Source organism: Saccopteryx bilineata, chromosome 2, assembly GCF_036850765.1.
Source record: "Saccopteryx bilineata isolate mSacBil1 chromosome 2, mSacBil1_pri_phased_curated, whole genome shotgun sequence".
Lineage (NCBI taxonomy): Eukaryota > Metazoa > Chordata > Mammalia > Chiroptera > Emballonuridae > Saccopteryx > Saccopteryx bilineata.
Genome location: NC_089491.1, coordinates 18,236,284 through 18,253,845, shown reverse-complemented (window position 1 = coordinate 18,253,845; position 17,562 = coordinate 18,236,284). Strand labels below are relative to the sequence as shown.

At 46.4% G+C, this 17,562-nt stretch overlaps 1 protein-coding gene across 5 annotated transcripts in view; it reads right to left on the bottom strand.

The window, feature by feature from the left end:
• ASTN2 (astrotactin 2) overlaps positions 1–17,562 on the bottom strand; it is an 886,721-nt gene that overhangs the window by 411,956 nt on the left and 457,203 nt on the right. The window lies entirely within an intron of this gene.

Genomic DNA, 17,562 nt, shown 5'->3' with positions numbered 1-17,562 from the left:
ATCACACTGTGTGGACCGTCAGCCTCTAGCACCTGCAGCCTGAACCCGCTCCTTTCTGCACTCTGGAGTCCGGCCGCTCAGGAAGTGAGTGTTGAAACAGATCATAGGGGAGAAACCAGCCCAGAATCTCAATATGGAGGGACCTATGTCAGGTCATTCAGCCAGTTAGTGTGTGTGTGTGTGTGTGTGTGTGTGTGTGTGTGTAGAATGCTTGAGGTGCTTTTCAGAAAAGCAAGGGGAAATTTGAGTGAGTCTGGAAGAGGCAGAAATCAGAGGGGAAAAATAAAGGAATCAGGAAGCTAAAAATACCTTTAAATGAGAGTTTTATGTTATTATTTCAATAACTGTAATAAATACTTATAAACTTTTAAAACTTCTGTCCAGTATTTTTCTATTATGTTTCTCTATTTAACATTTCTCCATTAACTCTCTTACTGGCTTCTAGTAACAATTGCTAACATTGATTGAGCAATTATCAGTGTAGTCTATTAACAGTGTTCCATGTGTTTCCTCATCTAACTCTCCGAACAACCCTCTCAGCTAGAACTGTGAGTCCCTTTACTTAAGTGGAAACTCAGAGAGGTTGAGAGAGATGCCCCAGATCACTCAGCCACAAAGTGGTGAAATAAATGCACGTTAGATCCCATCGTGAGTATTTACTGACTTCTTAACAAGAGTCGGTGATAGATTCAGTCATTTGGAGGAGCAGCCCCATGTCCCGTGGCCTGTGGTCACAGAGCTGGGCAGTACACTCCTCTCACGGCAGCTTAGAAGCCTGGAGGTTGGGGTTACCTATGCTCTAGGCTCTCCTTGGGGCCAAGACACCTCAGTCTTCAATCGGGATCCCCAAGGGTACTAGAGAATAGTCTGCAGCCCCACACAAAGGTCTCTGAGTAGGCTCCCAGAGGTGACAGCTCGCTGAAGCCTCAGGTCCCTGAAAGTTTCCCACCCTCTGTGTCGGAGGGTGCTGCAACCTCCTATGGACAGGCAGGCTTGCCTTCATGGGCTCTCCCGTTGGCGTTATGCATGGCTAACCCGAGGCCGTATTTCACTCTTGAAGTGGCTGCATTTCAGGAGCAGAGTGTGATTAAGAGAGATGAATGGCAGGTAATATCCATTACCAACACCTGTACGAAGCCTAGGGCTTCATTTGCTCACATGTTAGAGCAAGATCATTACGATTTGAACCAGGATACAAAACATGTGGTGGAGACTGTGAAGAGTGAAAGGGGAGTGTGTGAAGGGGCCGTGGGGGGACACAGAAGTGCACAAGTAAGGCACAACAGGACAAAGCCGTGCTGTGGCAGGGGCTCGGTCCCTGGAAGCACAGGGCTGGGTCCTAAGACCGGCTCTGCCACTGACAGACTGAGAACCTGGGACAAGTCGCCCACTCCTTGGGCCTCAGTCCACCCCTAAGATGCTGAGAGCCTCGAGATCTTGTCTTGCTAATGTACCAAAGGCTGAAGGAGGCACCACTTGGAGGCAACCACACCCAACAAGACCAGATAACCCTCCAAGAAAGCACAACACTGAGTATGCAGTCAAGTGCTGATGGCATCAGCCCTGCCACACTGGGAAAGGCAGGGACCCCTGGCCGCAGAACCTCAAAACAGAAGCACAGAGGTTCACAAGCTGAGGTACGTGGGATAATGGAAAAGACAGGCTCGGCAACTGGACGAACCTGAGCCCAATGCTTCTATAGTTTCTGTAGGTTAACAAATGGTGTTAATATTTTCAGGAAGGAAAGAAATATAAATGGAGCTGATATTAGATGAAACAGACTTCAGGGTGAAACAGATCAGGGCGGCGTACCCACTCTGCCATGCGTACGCTCTGTACACTTGGGGAAGTTGTAGTTCTCTAAGTCTGCCTTTTTTGTCCTCTGTAAAATGGGAATGAAGGCCTACTCATTGAGCTACTATGAGTACTGAAGAGAATAATGATTTGTAAATTCTAAGCACAGAGCCTGGCATACAACTGACTCAATAAATAGAGGCTACCTCCTACCTACTCCTTCTCACCACCTGAAATTATCTTCATCATCACTATCATCATCACCATCATCATCGTCATCACCATCACCATCACCGTCATCATCATCATCATCACCATCATTGTCATCATCATCATTATCATCAGCCTCGTCATCATCATCACCATTACCATCATTGTCACCATCACTATCATCATCACCATCATTGTTATCATCATTATCATCATCACCATCACCACTACCCCATCACCATCACCATCATCATCATCACCATCACTGTCATCATCATCATCACCATCACCATCATCATCATCATTATCATCAGCCCCGTCATCATCATCATCATCACCATCATTGTTATCATCATCATCATCACCATCATTGTCATCAGCACTATCATCACCATCACCACCACCCCATCACCATCATCATCATCACCATCACCATCATCATTATCATCAGCCCTGTCATCATCATCACCATCACCATCATTGTCATCATCATCACTATCATCATCACCATCACCACCACCCCATCACCATCATCATCATCACCATCACCATCATCATTATCATCAGCCCTGTCATCACCATCACCATCTCCATCATTATCATCATTGTTATCATCAGCCCCATCATCATCACCATCACCATCACCATCATCATCATCATTATCATCACCATCATCATCACCATCACCATCACCACCATCGTCATCATTATCATCAGCCCCATCATCATCGTCATCACCATCACCATCACCGTCATCATCATCATCATCACCATCATTGTCATCATCATCATTATCATCAGCCTCATCATCATCATCACCATTACCATCATTGTCACCATCACTATCATCATCACCATCATTGTTATCATCATTATCATCATCACCATCACCACTACCCCATCACCATCACCATCATCATCATCACCATCACTGTCATCATCATCATCACCATCACCATCATCATCATCATTATCATCAGCCCCGTCATCATCATCATCACCATCATTGTTATCATCATCATCATCACCATCATTGTCATCAGCACTATCATCACCATCACCACCACCCCATCACCATCTCCATCATCACCATCACCATCATCATTATCATCAGCCCTGTCATCATCATCACCATCACCATCATTGTCATCATCATCACTATCATCATCACCATCATCATCACCATCACCATCACCACCATCACCACCACCACCACCACCATCACCATCATCAGCTTCATCATCACCATCATGAACATCACTATCTCCAGCCTGGATAAGAAACCTGTTGCTTTTTGTTTTGGTGGTTTCTCTAAAGACACTCACAGAGCAGGAGAGCTCTGTTGTGTGCCCCCAGAGGGAAGCTGGGCTCAACAGGCATAAACAACACAGAGAAGATGGGACAGAGCAGGGTGAGAACCAGCATGCGTATGGCACATCCATTTTGTTTGTTCAAAGCAGCCACTGTGCACTGTTTTTAGAAGCTGGACATATAGAATTGAATACAACATAATATTATAACAATACTATATGTACATGAATAACATAGGCATGTGTAAAGTACATAGAATCAGGAGACCTGGGTGAAGCGATGGAGCCAGCTACTTAGACATCTGGGAGAAATGCATTCCCTGAACAGGGAACAGTGAGAGCACAGGCCCTGAAGCTGAACTTGGCTTGGAGTGTTAAAAGACAATAAACAGGCTGTGCTCAGAGTGTGAGGAGTGGTAGGAAATGGTAGAGGTGTACAGGGGCCAGATCAGAAATGGTCTAAGTGGTGGAGAGGATAATGGACTCATTCTAAGTACACTGGAAAAGCCATTAGGCTTTGCATTTGATGACATGATCTGGCTTTTATGTTAAATGATACTCCCAGATGTTGTGTGGAGAATGGACTTGATGGGGACGCATAAGAGCGAAAGCCAAGATCAGTCTGGAGGCCAATGCCATCTCCTAGGTGAGGGACGACGCTGGCTTGAATGAGGAGGCTGATGGAGGGGGTTGAGATATTTTCGAATAATGGATACACTTTCAAAGGGGAGCAGACAGGATTTGCTAACAGTTTGGAGATGAATATGAAAGGCAGAACTAGTCAAGAGTGACCTCAAGTGTGTTGGCCTGAGTAACAGGGTGCAACGGTGCCTTTTCCAGGGTGGCACAGAGCGTGAGGAGAGCGGGTTGAGGAAATAATGAATTCGGTTTCAGACACGGACCATTTGAGATGCCCATTAGCCATTCAAATGGAGGCATTTATGTGGTTGGGGCTGGAGCTATTCAGCATTTAAAACCAAGACGCTGAATAAAATCACCACGGGGGTGAGAAGTCTGAGGACTGCGCCTCTGGTGCCCTCTGACATTTAGAAGTCAGGAAGCAGGGAGCGGGGCGAGCAGCAACTTCCTATGAGGTAGGCAGCTCACCAGGAGTAGCGAGTGCTGTCTTCAAAGCTAAATGAAGAAAACATTTCTAGCAGGAAGGAGTGACCAGCTATGGTACAAAAGACAAAGGGTCCAGCACATGGAGACTGAGAATTCATCGTTGGAATTTGGCAAGATGGAGGTCATGGGGGATATCGACAATAAAAGCCTAGTGTGTCTGTGGGAGGGAAGGTGGAGGAACACCTGGCGAAAGTGGATTCGAGAGAGAAGAAAGGTGAAGGTTGGCAGGTGGTGGGTACTGCTAACTCTCTGAAGGGATGATGCTATAAAAGGGGGAAAGTGAATGGAGTGGAGGCCAGTTCATGAGGAGAGGTCAAAGGAAACTGCTTTGCTCTGTTTTCTCAGATGAGAGATCTTAAAGGATGTTTATTTGGATGGTCATGAAGCAGTAGAGAAGAGAAATTGCGAGAGCAAAGCCTGAAATGGGAGAGAGGGAGTCCAGTGACCCAGTGCAAGGCCAGCCCAAATCGTGTGGGTCTGAGACAATGCAATTTGCAGCGGCTTCTCGGAGAAAAAAGAATCCCAACCCATGAATTCAAAATTAGGTCTGGAAGTGAATACTTAGTACGAGAAAAGAAATCATAACAAATCAAAAGCCCTTTCCAGATGCACATATCTTGCTTCTGAGATCTCTTTAGGCCAAGATTTCTTAGCCTCTGAAAGATTGACATTTTGGGCCGGATAATTCTTTGTTGTAAGAAGCTGTCCTGCGCATTGTAGGATGTTCCTTCCAGCAGAATCCCGGGCACCTACCCACTAGGTGCGTCAAATACCCCTTCCCCACTATTGTGCAAATAAAACTGTCTGGAGACACTGCGCACCATCAGCTTGAGACCCATGCATTCGGTAATTTGCTTGAAATGCTTACATACAACCGTTCCTGGTTGCAATCTCCACCCCAAATATTCGACGACACCCAGTAGCTTCCACACCGACAGGAACCAGACAAGTTCAGGCTTCCTTTGCTTCTGTTAGATCCACTGCAACTCAAGTGGAGTGCTCGCATACAGGGAAGGCTGCACACGGGGCACAGACACCAGAGAGCTAGGAGACTTGAATCTTCTCATTGCTTCTGTTCCTCTGCGCAGTAAAAACTCAAGGGCGCCCATCAGGAGGGTGATGGGGGGGAGGCTGCACTCAAGTTTTGCAGAACGGGAAAAGAATAAAATAGTCTTTCTGTAGAGGAAGAGAGTGACTGACTAGGATGCCTATGAGACCTGCAATGGATGAGAAGTGGGGTAGAAAAGGAAGACCAGCCCTCGTAGCTCAAGGATGACACGAGTGTCTCATAAAACAGTGCGCGACTCATCACTGGAGCGATCTGCCCGGTAGTAATAGGCCAAGAGGCAATGGCAGGTGAGAGCAGATGAGCCTACTAGCCCTTCTTGTTCTGGGATTCTGGGATTTTACAGCCAAGCAACCTGATGCTCTATAGCAGGGGTAGTCATCCTTTTTATACCTACCGCCCACTTTTGTATCTCTGTTAGTAGTAAAACTTTCTAACCGCCCACTGGCTCCACAGTAATGGTGATTTATAAAGTAGGGAAGTAACTTTACTTTATAAAATTTATAAAGCAGAGTTACAGCAAGTTAAAGCATATAATAATAATTACTTACCGAGTACTTTATGTCGGATTTTCGCTAAGTTTGGCAGAATAAATCTTTATAAAACAACTTACTATAGTTAAATCTATCTTTTTATGTATACTTTGGTTGCTTCGCTACCGCCCACCATGAAAGCTGGAGCGCCCACTAGTGGGCGGTAGGGACCAGGTTGACTACCATGGAGAGTTGCTCCTGAGCACCTTCGCTCACAAGAGAGTAAGACCCCATGAAATAACGGTCCTGAGGTTGAGAGCAAGAGCCTTGGGAGGGGGCTTTGCATGCTTCCCTCATTCAGTCCTCGCCACAAGGCAGGAGAGTGTGCGTCCCTCACCCACTGCCACTCAGCTGGTAGAAAGCGTGTCACCCAAACTGAGGAGCATTCTCTGAAATGCCTCACCGGTATTCTTTATTATTGTTATGAAAAAATAAGGCTGAGGAACCGGCTCAGACCAGAGGAGACGTGGGAACGAAACCCAATGCCACATCTTGGATTGGATTCTGGAACAGAAAAAGGACATTACTGGGGAAAAAAACTGGTGAAATTCAAATAAAGTCTGAAGTTTTGTTAATAGTAATGCACCAGAAATGGTTTCTTCATTCTGGAAAAGGTATCACAGAGAGGCAAGAAGTTAACAGTAGAGGAAAACAGGTGAGGCGTCTATGGCAACTTTCTGTATTGTCTTTGCATTTTTCTTCTTCTTTTTTTTTTTTTTTTTTTTTCAAATCTAAAATTAGGGAAAAATAAAGTCTTACCTAGAAACAATAGCAGCAGTACAGTAGCAGCAGAAGCAGTGACAGTAACAATATGACTAAGCCCCGGCATCCTCACTCCAGGAGCTCTGCTGCTACGATCAGGGCGCCAGGATCTGTAGGTGATTATCTTGTGCTCAGTGTGATGTATCTACAGCCTCTGCTTTACCCCACTGAGTGTCCTCCAGCCGAGAGGCAGCCTGGCATGGCGGAGAGCGACCGCTATGAATCCAGGCAAACGACGGGTCAGCCTCGGTTCCCCTACTAAGCAACAATGTGTCTGTAGAGAACTCATTTTCCAGCTCAAACCCTAGGTTTCCCGCATCTGTAGAAAGCAACCCAACCTCGCCTTCTCCTCGACCTAGGCTTTCTGCGAAACTCCTGACATCAGAGGAGACCACCACAGCACTTGGCGCACAGTAGGTGCTCAGTCAACCCGAGGTCAGCTGTCTATCTTCCCTAAGAGCAAAGAACGGAGCAGGAGAAAACCCAGCTTCTTTCTTTTTGACAGAAACGTTTCATGTTTAATTTATAGGTTGGTTTAGGTAGCTGAATTTTAAATAATTCATGGCTTTGCTGTTAATATTTGTAGTTGTTGAATTCCTCTAATAAAGCATGAAGGGACTTCTTTCCCCCCCGAAGTGTATTTTGCCAGAAGAATGATTTGTTTTCTGAAATCTAGGACTTGGCTGCCCTTTCTTTATTCTTCATGTCTCCTCCTGACTCATGCCTGTGGCAGGGGTCAGAGATGCCCGCTGGGCTTTAGCTCTGCAGGTGTGAGTGTGCGGCCAGGGCTGCCAGTTCCCCTGGGGCCGGGGCTTGAGAGGTGAGCCACTTTATCAGAGTCTGTGCAGCGGTTAGGAATATCGATTCCCTTACCAGCGCTGGGTTTGAACTTCTGTCTGCTATTCCCTTGCTGTGTGTACTCCTACAGGAAACCTAACCTCTCTGGGCCATTTTTTCCCCTTATGTACAAAAACAGGAATGTGAACATTTTCAATTTACCTTGCCTACCTTGCTTCTTTAAATTCTGCCAATATTCACGAAACCTGCTCCATCTAATCTCTCCCGGCCGCCGCCCTTACCTTGTGCATTTGATGTGACAGACTCCCCATGGCTCTGTCGTCTTCTCACCCAGGTTTGGGCCATTTCCACAAGAACCCTAGGCTCTTTCTCAGACAAAACCCCACTGGCTTTGTCCTTTCCCAGTAGCCTAGGTTTGGGGAAAAGGGGAAGGACCACTGGGGCACATGGTGGCATTTTCTAGAAGGAGGCATCCTCTCGAAGACGCAAGACTGGGTGCAACGCAGGGCAAGCGTCCCAGGTGCCAACTGTATTGTTCAAAGAATACACTCTCTTTTATAGCACTTGTACTTTATTTCTCCGCCGCCAGAATGGAGACACACGCTGGGTTTCCGCATTCGTAGTTGGGGAAGAACAGATGGGAGCAACGCAGTGGGAAGTAATACTATCATTAAAATAATCTATACCGCTCATAACTCTCGGGCGCGCGCGAGACAGTGAGTGGAGCCACGCGGGCTGTGCTGCCTTCTATCTATTCCTCACGGAGAGCACGGGGGCTCCTGCCTGCCCCTCCTAGCACACCTTTGTGGGTGTCTCTCCAGCTCCCAGGCCCCAAAGAAAAGGAAAGGAACAGATCACTGGAGATGTTTGTTAGGCGAAGGGAGAGGCGGGCATTCTGGATAGAGAGAACAGCATGGGCAAAGGTGTGGGGCTGGACAACAGGGGTGTTTTCAATGAACAGTGAATAGAGCAGCCTGGCTAGGGCAGAGTTCTTTTCAGGGAAGCAGCAAGGGGAATAAATGGAAGAATCCGGGCCTCGGTGATGAGCTTTCTGAATGACAACAAGGCTGTTGATGAGTTACTGCGGCGTGGTAGGAAGGGCATTGGACAGCGAGTCAGGTTCTGTACAGGCTGTGACTGGCTATCTTTGTGAACATGGGGGAGGCACTTATCTTTCCTGGCCCTCAGCCCTTCCTCTGTAAAATGGGAATAAAATAGATGGTTCGAGTAAATCTTCAGTAGCTTGCAGAACAACAGCCCTGTACTTCAGAAGAACACATCTAACTTCTGAGTCTTTTTTTTTCTCTCTGGCCATGCAGGTCAAGGAGTATAAACTGAATGTGTGCCAGTTGTTGTTGTTTAATTAACAACAACAATAAGAAGAAGAAAAATAGTAAAGTAATATGGTTGCCCTTACAGAGGGCTGACTCTGTTCTAGACACCTTCAAGCGCTTAACTGCCCTATTTTGATCTTGCTCATCGTCATTAGAAGCCCATCATGCAGAGGTGGTCACCCTCTTCATCTCCGAGGCACAGAGAGGTAAGAGGATGCGCATGCCACCCAGCACTCAGGGGCAGAGTCAAAGCCATGGCTGCCTTCACTGCCCTCTCCTGCCCTGGCAGCCTTCTCCCTGCAGACAAGCCAATGCCATTATTATAAGGTGAAGACCTGGGCTGATATCTTAACAAATCTGTAGCAGCAACTTTAGACTGGCTGGAAGGTCAGGCTGTTTCAATGGCTGTGAACAGCCTTCTCTTGGGGAAACAGCTCTTGACCAGTGAGCCAGCACACTCCCCAAGCTTTCCAAGTAGATTTTTTACTATTTATTCTTTAGAGGGTCACCTTATTTCTACACATTGGGGTCTCACACTGTTGCTTCTCCCTACCATGGATGGCCCATCATCAATGAGAAGTGCTGGCGAAGCCCCTTGGACATCACTTTGGGGCATCTAAGGTTAGAAGGCCAGGAGGGAGGAGGAGAAAGACTGAATTCATGCTTTATACAAATTACCTCAGAAATAGCTAATCACAGCCCTCCAAGTTAGATACTGTATAATTATCCCCATTTCACAGATGAAGGAACTAAGTTGAGACCAGTTTAAGTGTCTTGCCTAAGATAAGTGGTAAGTGATAGAAGCAAGATTTGAATCCAGGTCTTCGGTCTTCCTTACATAGAAAACTCGCACCCTTTTTGTCTATACCACAGGTCCCTTCCACTAGGACAAAACAGGTGTGGCCCTCTCCTCTCTCACCTCCATCCTCAGCTTTCTCACGCATCCAAGTTTTCTTTTAAGAAATTCCGTTGTTTTAGCCATTTGGGCAACAAAGGTACTAATTTCTCTAGGTGATTTTTTCCCCCATAAATAACAAGGAGCTCTTGTGGGCACCTATGGATTTCAAAGACCCCAGTGACATTGATCATGTTCTTGCTACCCACACTGTCTTTGCACATGCTGTTCCCTCTGCCTGAAATGCTTTTCCTTTGCCCTTGCCCTATTTAACCTTGTTCGTCTTTCATATCTCTTATCAATTGTGACTTCCTCAGAGAATCCTGACACCCCCTGTTGAGATCACCCCCTCCAATACCAAGAACTCTTAAAATCCTGCGCCATGTTTCTCTCTGGCATGCAGCTTGGTTTCTAAGTATTGATTCATTGGTGAGTTGTTGGATTTAAATGCCAGCTTCTCCCCGTAGACCGTAAGCTCTAAGACAGCAGGGATCACGTCTTCTTGGATCATGACTGAGTTCCCAGCTCCACGCACAGTGCTCAGAACATGGTAGGTGCTCAGGCTGAATTTACTGAATAAATGAATGAAAATTTACTGAAAAAATGAATGAATTTACTGGGTCTGGCAACAACAGAATTTCTTAACTTGTACATTAAAGCGGCGTGCCTTTCTTCTTGCAGCTGGTGAGAAATGCAGAGTCTCGGGCTCCATTCCTAACCCTCTGAATTAGAACCTGCATTTGAACATGGTTCCCAGATGATTTCTGTGCACATTACTCACTGATCAGCCTTGCAAAGGAGAAAGGTGAGGTAGCACCTTTCTCAGCAAAGAGTGAGGTAGCCCATGTTTATGAATCAGCTAATTGGTTAACTAGCCAATCTGGTAAAAGTATCTGAGCACCAACTGTGTGTCTAGTGCAGTGCTGGGCCCTGAGACTCTGGTGTGAACAGAGTGGCATGGTGCCTGCCCAGACCTGCGTGAACAGGTAAGGTATCCAGAGATACAGGGGTGCAAGAAGAGGATGCTCACTGGCCTGTGGAGCAGTCAGGGCTTCCTGCAGGTGGCAGCTGGGAGTGGTAGGTAGAGAGGGGCAGCCTCGTACTCAGTGAAACTCCCTGTCGCATGTCTCCAGACTAGGAGCTGGCCAATGGATCAGGAGGCTTTTGCAATAATCCAGGCTAGAAACTGGAGCAGTTCTTTCGTCCCCTACAGAGTCCTCCTAACTTTCCTGCATGCTGACGCCCTCCTACAAAACCTGCCTAAAATACTGTGAGTCAAAAAACAGCCAAATCCCACGGGCTTCTCTCGGTCTCCCTTGCTCCTTCCTTCCTTACATTCTGCCTCCAAATGTCAATCTTCCAGCCTCTTCTGTCTCCCTCTCTGTTCTCCCTCTTCCGCCACGTCCCTTCCTAGCATCACTCTGGCAATCCAGTATCCCGTGGACTGTTAGGCAGCCATTAGAAACGATGTTTCCAAAGATGGTGCAATAAAACAGAACACATTTAGGTTATAACAGGAAGCGAGTGCAAAATAGTATGGACGTATAATTACATTCTTATAAAGATAAAAACACAAGGTCTAGTAAAATTGTAAAAAAAAAAAAAAAGCAAAACTGCAGAATGTATCACCCAATATTTATGTTTGCATGAGGCCTTAAAATATATTTTTTAATTTCTCTATTTTCTATTTTTTTTATGACTGGGGATTTCTTTTCTAAATTGGAAAATAAATAAATACCACAAGTTAAATAAAAATTAAATAAATACCACTGCTGGTTTATTTACTATGTCATTTTTTTTTTTGCAAGTTTGTTAATTTCTCTGAGGCTTAGTTTTCTCATCTCTAAAATGGGGCTAAGAGCTGGGCTTCGGACACAGGGTGTCTTAGCATTGTGTTTGTTGGCTGCTTGGTATAGAGCCAGGCACTGTGGTGAAGGCGAAACCTAAGGCAGTTACCATTGTGGTCAGGTCCCTGTTAACTGCTCAGTGCGGGTCTGGATTCAAGAACAGAACAAGTGTGATGTGGTGGGGATGGAGACTGGAGACAGGAGGTCGCTGTTTAAAATTCCCTGAATTGCAATTAATTTTGTTCCTATCTGGTTATGTGACCTTGGTAAGTCCTGTCCCGTCTCTGGGCATTTGGGTCCCCAAACCTTGAAGAGGAACACAGCCTCCATGATCAATAGAGAACGTCCTGTCACATGTATAAAAGATAATATCTCAACTCCCCTGGAATTTAAGGGTCCTAAAAATTCCACTGGATAAATACCACGCCCTTTTCCGTGCTCTCTCAGGCTCTGAGGCATGCTGACCTGTGCACAAAGGCCCATCCCTGCCAAGGTCAGGAGGTCTCATACTTGCTTCCTAAGAGCTACAAAGCCTTTCCTCCCCTGCTGATCACAGAACAATTCTTGGAGGTTATTGTGTCAATTGGTCGGTTGTTTTCTTTTTAAGCCATTTTGAGATGTTTGGAATTAGGATCCCAATTCATGGTTGGCAGGAACACCCCTCCTTGCTCTTTGCAATTTAGTTGCTAAACTTGATCCTTCTCGATCCAAACGCTGCCTCCTCTTCCTCCCAGCACCCTCTGATGGAGGTGGGGGCAGGGCCAGACGCTCTCTGTAGAGGCTCAGAGCTGACAGTCTCCTCCTCCTGGGGCAGCTGCAGTTCTGGTGAATGAAGGAGGACTTTTCCTCAAGCACGTGGCTCTATTTCCGAGGCAGCCCCCCTTCCTGTCCCCCACCGCACCTTAGTCTACCTGTCAAGCTCAAAGCAGCTAGGCCAGCTGGCTCGGTTCTACACGGAAGCCCTAAATAATTTTAATGGCATAAAAGCTGAAGAGTTGTTCTTTAGCTCCTGTAAGAGGCAACATTAACAGGAAATAAATTTAAAGGGGAGAACATGAATGAGGCAAACTCAATGATAAAACGAAAGGCAGGAATGGGAACAACCAACGCTGGGGATCTCGTTCTTGGGTAAGCATACCACCTGGCTCTGGCAAGCCTTCTTCATGCTCATGACACCTCTTTGCCTTCTTCTGTGCTCGAAACACTGTGTTAAGCTCTTGACCATACAGCCTTGTTTCACCCTCAACTAGAATGTGTTATGTCCCCTATGTGGTCAGGAGGGGTGCATGTTGTTTGTTCACTGTTGCGTCCCCACTTTCTAGGACAACGCCAGGGCCTCTTGTAGGTGCTCATGCAGGTATTTGGTGACATGATGGACGATGCCACTCTGAGGTCACTGGGATTACTAGCTCCATTTTACAGATGAATAATCCGGAGTTGTTGGAGGTTCAGTGACCTGCCCAGGGTCATGCAGAGAATAGGAAGCAGATCCAGGATTCAGGTCCATCTGACCTCAAAGCCAGCCGTACTAAAGACCCAGGGGTCATGGACAATAACTGCCCTTCTCTACTTGCCTGGTCAAGGCTCCTTCATCCACTGCCTTCTGAAAATCCTCCTTGATCACTTCTTTGGAAGGTGGGACTCCCCTAGGAATGACATTACCCAGTGTTCTCCTGTCCTTTAGCAAGTGCAAAGCCACCTTCCCCAGGAGCCCGTATTATCCACCCTGGGCTATGCCTGAATATAGTATACCTGGGATTGTTACTGCTTACAAACTATATGCCCATAACTAATTTTCAGTTTCTCAATGAAGGTCTTGTGTCTAATTCATTTTGTGTTTTGTCAGCATGCTTGACTCACAGTGGGTTTTTAATCAATATATGTCCAATAATGACTAGTCTAACACTTGGGATCATCGCTGCAGGAAGCAGTTTGGTAGTTTCTTTCAAAATGTAAAGTAACCTTCCTTTTATCATATAATTCCACTTAAAGGCACTTAAAAAATACTCTAACATAGGTATAAAATATATGCATCAGACCATTTATTATAGTACTGTGTGTAATGATACAACGAATACAATAACTTCAAGGCTCATTTCAGAGTGGTTACACAGATCATGATGCATCTGTACTATGGAATATTACTCTGTTGTCAAACAACATGCTGTAGATTTGTGCGAACAGAGATGGGTACATCTTTATAAGCTTTTGTATTAAGTAGAAGACAAAGTTCCAGAAAAAATATACAGCATGATGCCATTTGGGTTAACGTTTACCTATGTAAATGCAACCGTTCTAGAAGTGTGTACATGAAACTGCCAAGCAGGGGGTACTTTTGGGGTGGGTACATAAGTTTGGTGAATAAAGGATACTGCCTTTTTATTCTGAAAATGCTTCAGAAAAAAATGGTGTCTTTTCAGACTCATGGGACACGTAGCTAGGAAGAGACCTTCCGTGGGCAGAGGCGGGACAGAAAGGCGTTTATGTTTGTTGAGCATACATCATCTTCCTGAGAGGCTTACATTCCTCGCTCACATCTGAAGACAAACTCTAAGAGGCAGGGAAAAGCAATCCCGCTTCGCTGCTGAGGACGTTAGGGTTCAGACTCAAACACAGCCTGCCCACATCTCAAGCTCGTCCTCCTCAAGAGCAGAACACGGAGATGCTACATAAAAGTCCGTTTTGAGGATGAAGACATGCAGATGCGGGCGGGCTCACCCAGCTGGATTTGGTCAGCAGTCAAGTCTCCCCTCGTGCTGTACCTCCTCTAATTGCTTCTCACATCTGCAGGTTATCATCTCAGCCAGCTAGTATACTCTGTGGAGGACAAGGCTCTGCATTTGGTTTCTTGGCCCCCAAGTCTGGGCTGATCCTGTTTCCACAATGAGATCTTTGCTCCCTGATGATCCAAGTCAGCACTTGCACGACTTCTCCTGCCCTTTCGTCTTTATAGGGAGTTTTCCTGGCAAAACCAGACTTCTGTCTGGGGAGCAGCGGTGCCATCTGCACTCCTGTGAGGAACGGTGAGTGAACAGGAAGGAGCTGGGAAAACAGTCCCGTGGGGCCATCTCAAAGGGAGCCAGAGGGTGGGAACGAAGAATTAAAATGACAGTCTTTACATCTCAGACTTGGAAGGAACCTTAACAGAGGAGACAACACCCAGCCTCTGACCCACAGGAGGGATTTCTCTGGATTCTCTTGGTAGAGTGGCCATTCGGCTCTGCGCCCGAGCCAGGGAGCTCTCCGATTCGCAAAATTGAGTGCTGTGCAGCTGAGCAGGTCTCACCCGGAGCACACGGCTGCTGATGGTGCCAAGACCAGCCTCCCCTAAAATTGCTGAGGTGAAGGAACCAGAAGCTTCACCTCTGCCTAATGCACGACTTGGGACAAGTCGCCCAAGGTACTTAGGAGGCCTTAGCTGAGAGGATCCTTAAAATCTAATTTCTCATTTTACAGATTGGGTCAAAGAGAATGGATGATTAAAACCCAAGTCTCTTGACTCTAAGTTCAATTCTAAAAGAACACATCCAATATATATGGAATCACATAATCTCAATTGCCAACATATCAGACATTTCTTTTTAAGTGCTCTGCCCAGAGCTCTAGCCCACGCACCACCACCACCACCTTCACCTTCATCATCATCATGGCAAACGCATATTTACCTCAACAAATGAATAGGCAGATATGGCTCCAGAGAAATAGCTTTATTTAGAAATAAAGAATTGTGCCTGACCAGGCCATGGTGCAATGGCTAGAGTATTGGACTAGGACATGGAGGACCCAGGTTCAAAACCCCAAGGTATCAGCTTGAACATGGGCCCATCTGGTTTGAGCAAGGCTCACCAGCTTGAGCAAGGAGTCACTCAATCTGCGGTAGCCCTCCCTGCCCCACCTCCGGTCAAGGCACATATGAGAAAGCAATCAGCGAACAACTAAGGAGCCGCAATAAAGAATTGATGCTTCTTATCTCTCTCCCTTCCTCCCTTCCTGTCTGTCCCTATCTGTCCCTCTCTCTGTCTCTATCTCAGTCACACACACACACACACACACACACAAAGGAAGAAAGAATTGCAAGATGGGCCCTGGCCTGTTGCCTCAGCAGTAGAGCATGGGCCCAGAGTGTAGATGTCCCAGGTTCAATTCCTGGTCAGAGTACACAGGAGAAACAACTATCTGCTTCTCCTCCTCTCCTCCTCCCCTCTCTCTCGCTCTCTCTCTCTTTATTCCCCTCCCACAGCCATGGCTTGAATGGTTTTAGTAAGTTGGTCCTAGGCACTGAGGATGGCTTCATGACCTTACTCCAAGCCCTGAAATAGCTCAGTTGCCAAGCAACAGAGCAATGACCCCAGATGGGCAAAGCATCGCCCTGTAAGGGGCTTGCCAGGTGGATCCCAGAAGGGATGCATGCAGGAGTCTCTCTGCCTCCTCGCTTCGCACTTAAGAAAATAAAAAGAATTGCAATTTGGGACATGCAGTCCAGTGGTGATCCACATGCAAGTCCACAGAAACAAAGGTGGAGAATGCTCTTTTATGGACTTTAATGGAGCTGCTGTAAACAGAGAATCCACTGGAGGAAACTGAAAGTTGGAAGTATAGTGACTTTTCATTGGCTGAGTTGTGGCAGTCTCCCATTGGCTGAGCTGTTACTGGGCAAGGAGGAATCTTTTCTTCCTGCTGCAGAGACGCTTAAGTAGTGTCACTTCCTGCTGGAGGTAGGAGGTATGCCTCTTCCTGTTGGGGTCAACAGTGTGCATTGAGTGATGTGTGAGAGTTCTCTCTTCTAGGCTTCCGACTTCATTTTAAAGGAGGATTCTGTTTATTAATTTTCACAGTGATTATATATTGTGTTGACTGCATACTAGGAATTCTGTTAAGTGTTTTTACATTAATAGCTGCATCTTAAGAACCTTATGGGGAAAGATGAAGAATCTCCCAGTGAGAGGAGAAATGCCACCTATCATGGTAGTCATCTTTCAAGGAGCTTTTTAATGAAGCAGAAGATGTACTTCTTCCTGTCAGATCTCACCATCAGTGGCTTGTATTCTCAGAACAATGCAAAAGTCAGGCGTTTCCTCTGCCTGATAGGAAACGCAGATGCATACGTGTGTGTGCACGCGCGCACACACACACACACACACACACACACACACGGGCTTACACAGGCTCCCTGGTACACACAGGCATTAAAAGGAGCTTGGGGCAGGCTCCAGGGACTGCCTCCTTATCTGGAATTAGGAATTATCTAAAGTCCCTGAGCACTTGTTTGAGTTTCTCAAATAGACCCAAGCCTGGCCCTGTTGCTCTGGTTTGTTTTTTTTGTTTGTTGGTGGTTTGGTTTTGCTTTTTGGTACATATTGGGGACCATGAAAAATGATGAAGGAAGACAGAGCTTCCTGATGCCCAGCTCCGATCACAGGTATCTCTCCTTCCCTGCACCATGCTCTTATCTCCCCTACACAGACACACACACCCATTCAGAAGTGTCCAGTGTCCAGACTCACACTTCACAGCCCATCTCTGCCCCCCATCACTCTACCAGGTTCCCCAACCACCTCTCTCTTCCAAATCATGCTAAGGAACAGCTACCGTTAACTGAGTACCTACCACATGGCAGGGCTTTTATGTGCAAGACCTCACTGGACCCTCACAACAGCCCAATCAGTAGGTCTACTGCTGCTTGTTTTACAGATGAGAAAAACTGAGGCTCCGAGAGGGGGTTCTACATTTCTAAGAGAAATAACCAAAGTGTAGACTCAGCTGGGACTGACTCCAAGTCCAGTATTTCACAATTATACTATATTATATCTCCCTATAGAAACACCAATTGGCTTCTTCGGATATCCGAGGAAAAGCGCACGCATGCATATGAATTCTAATGAGCAGTC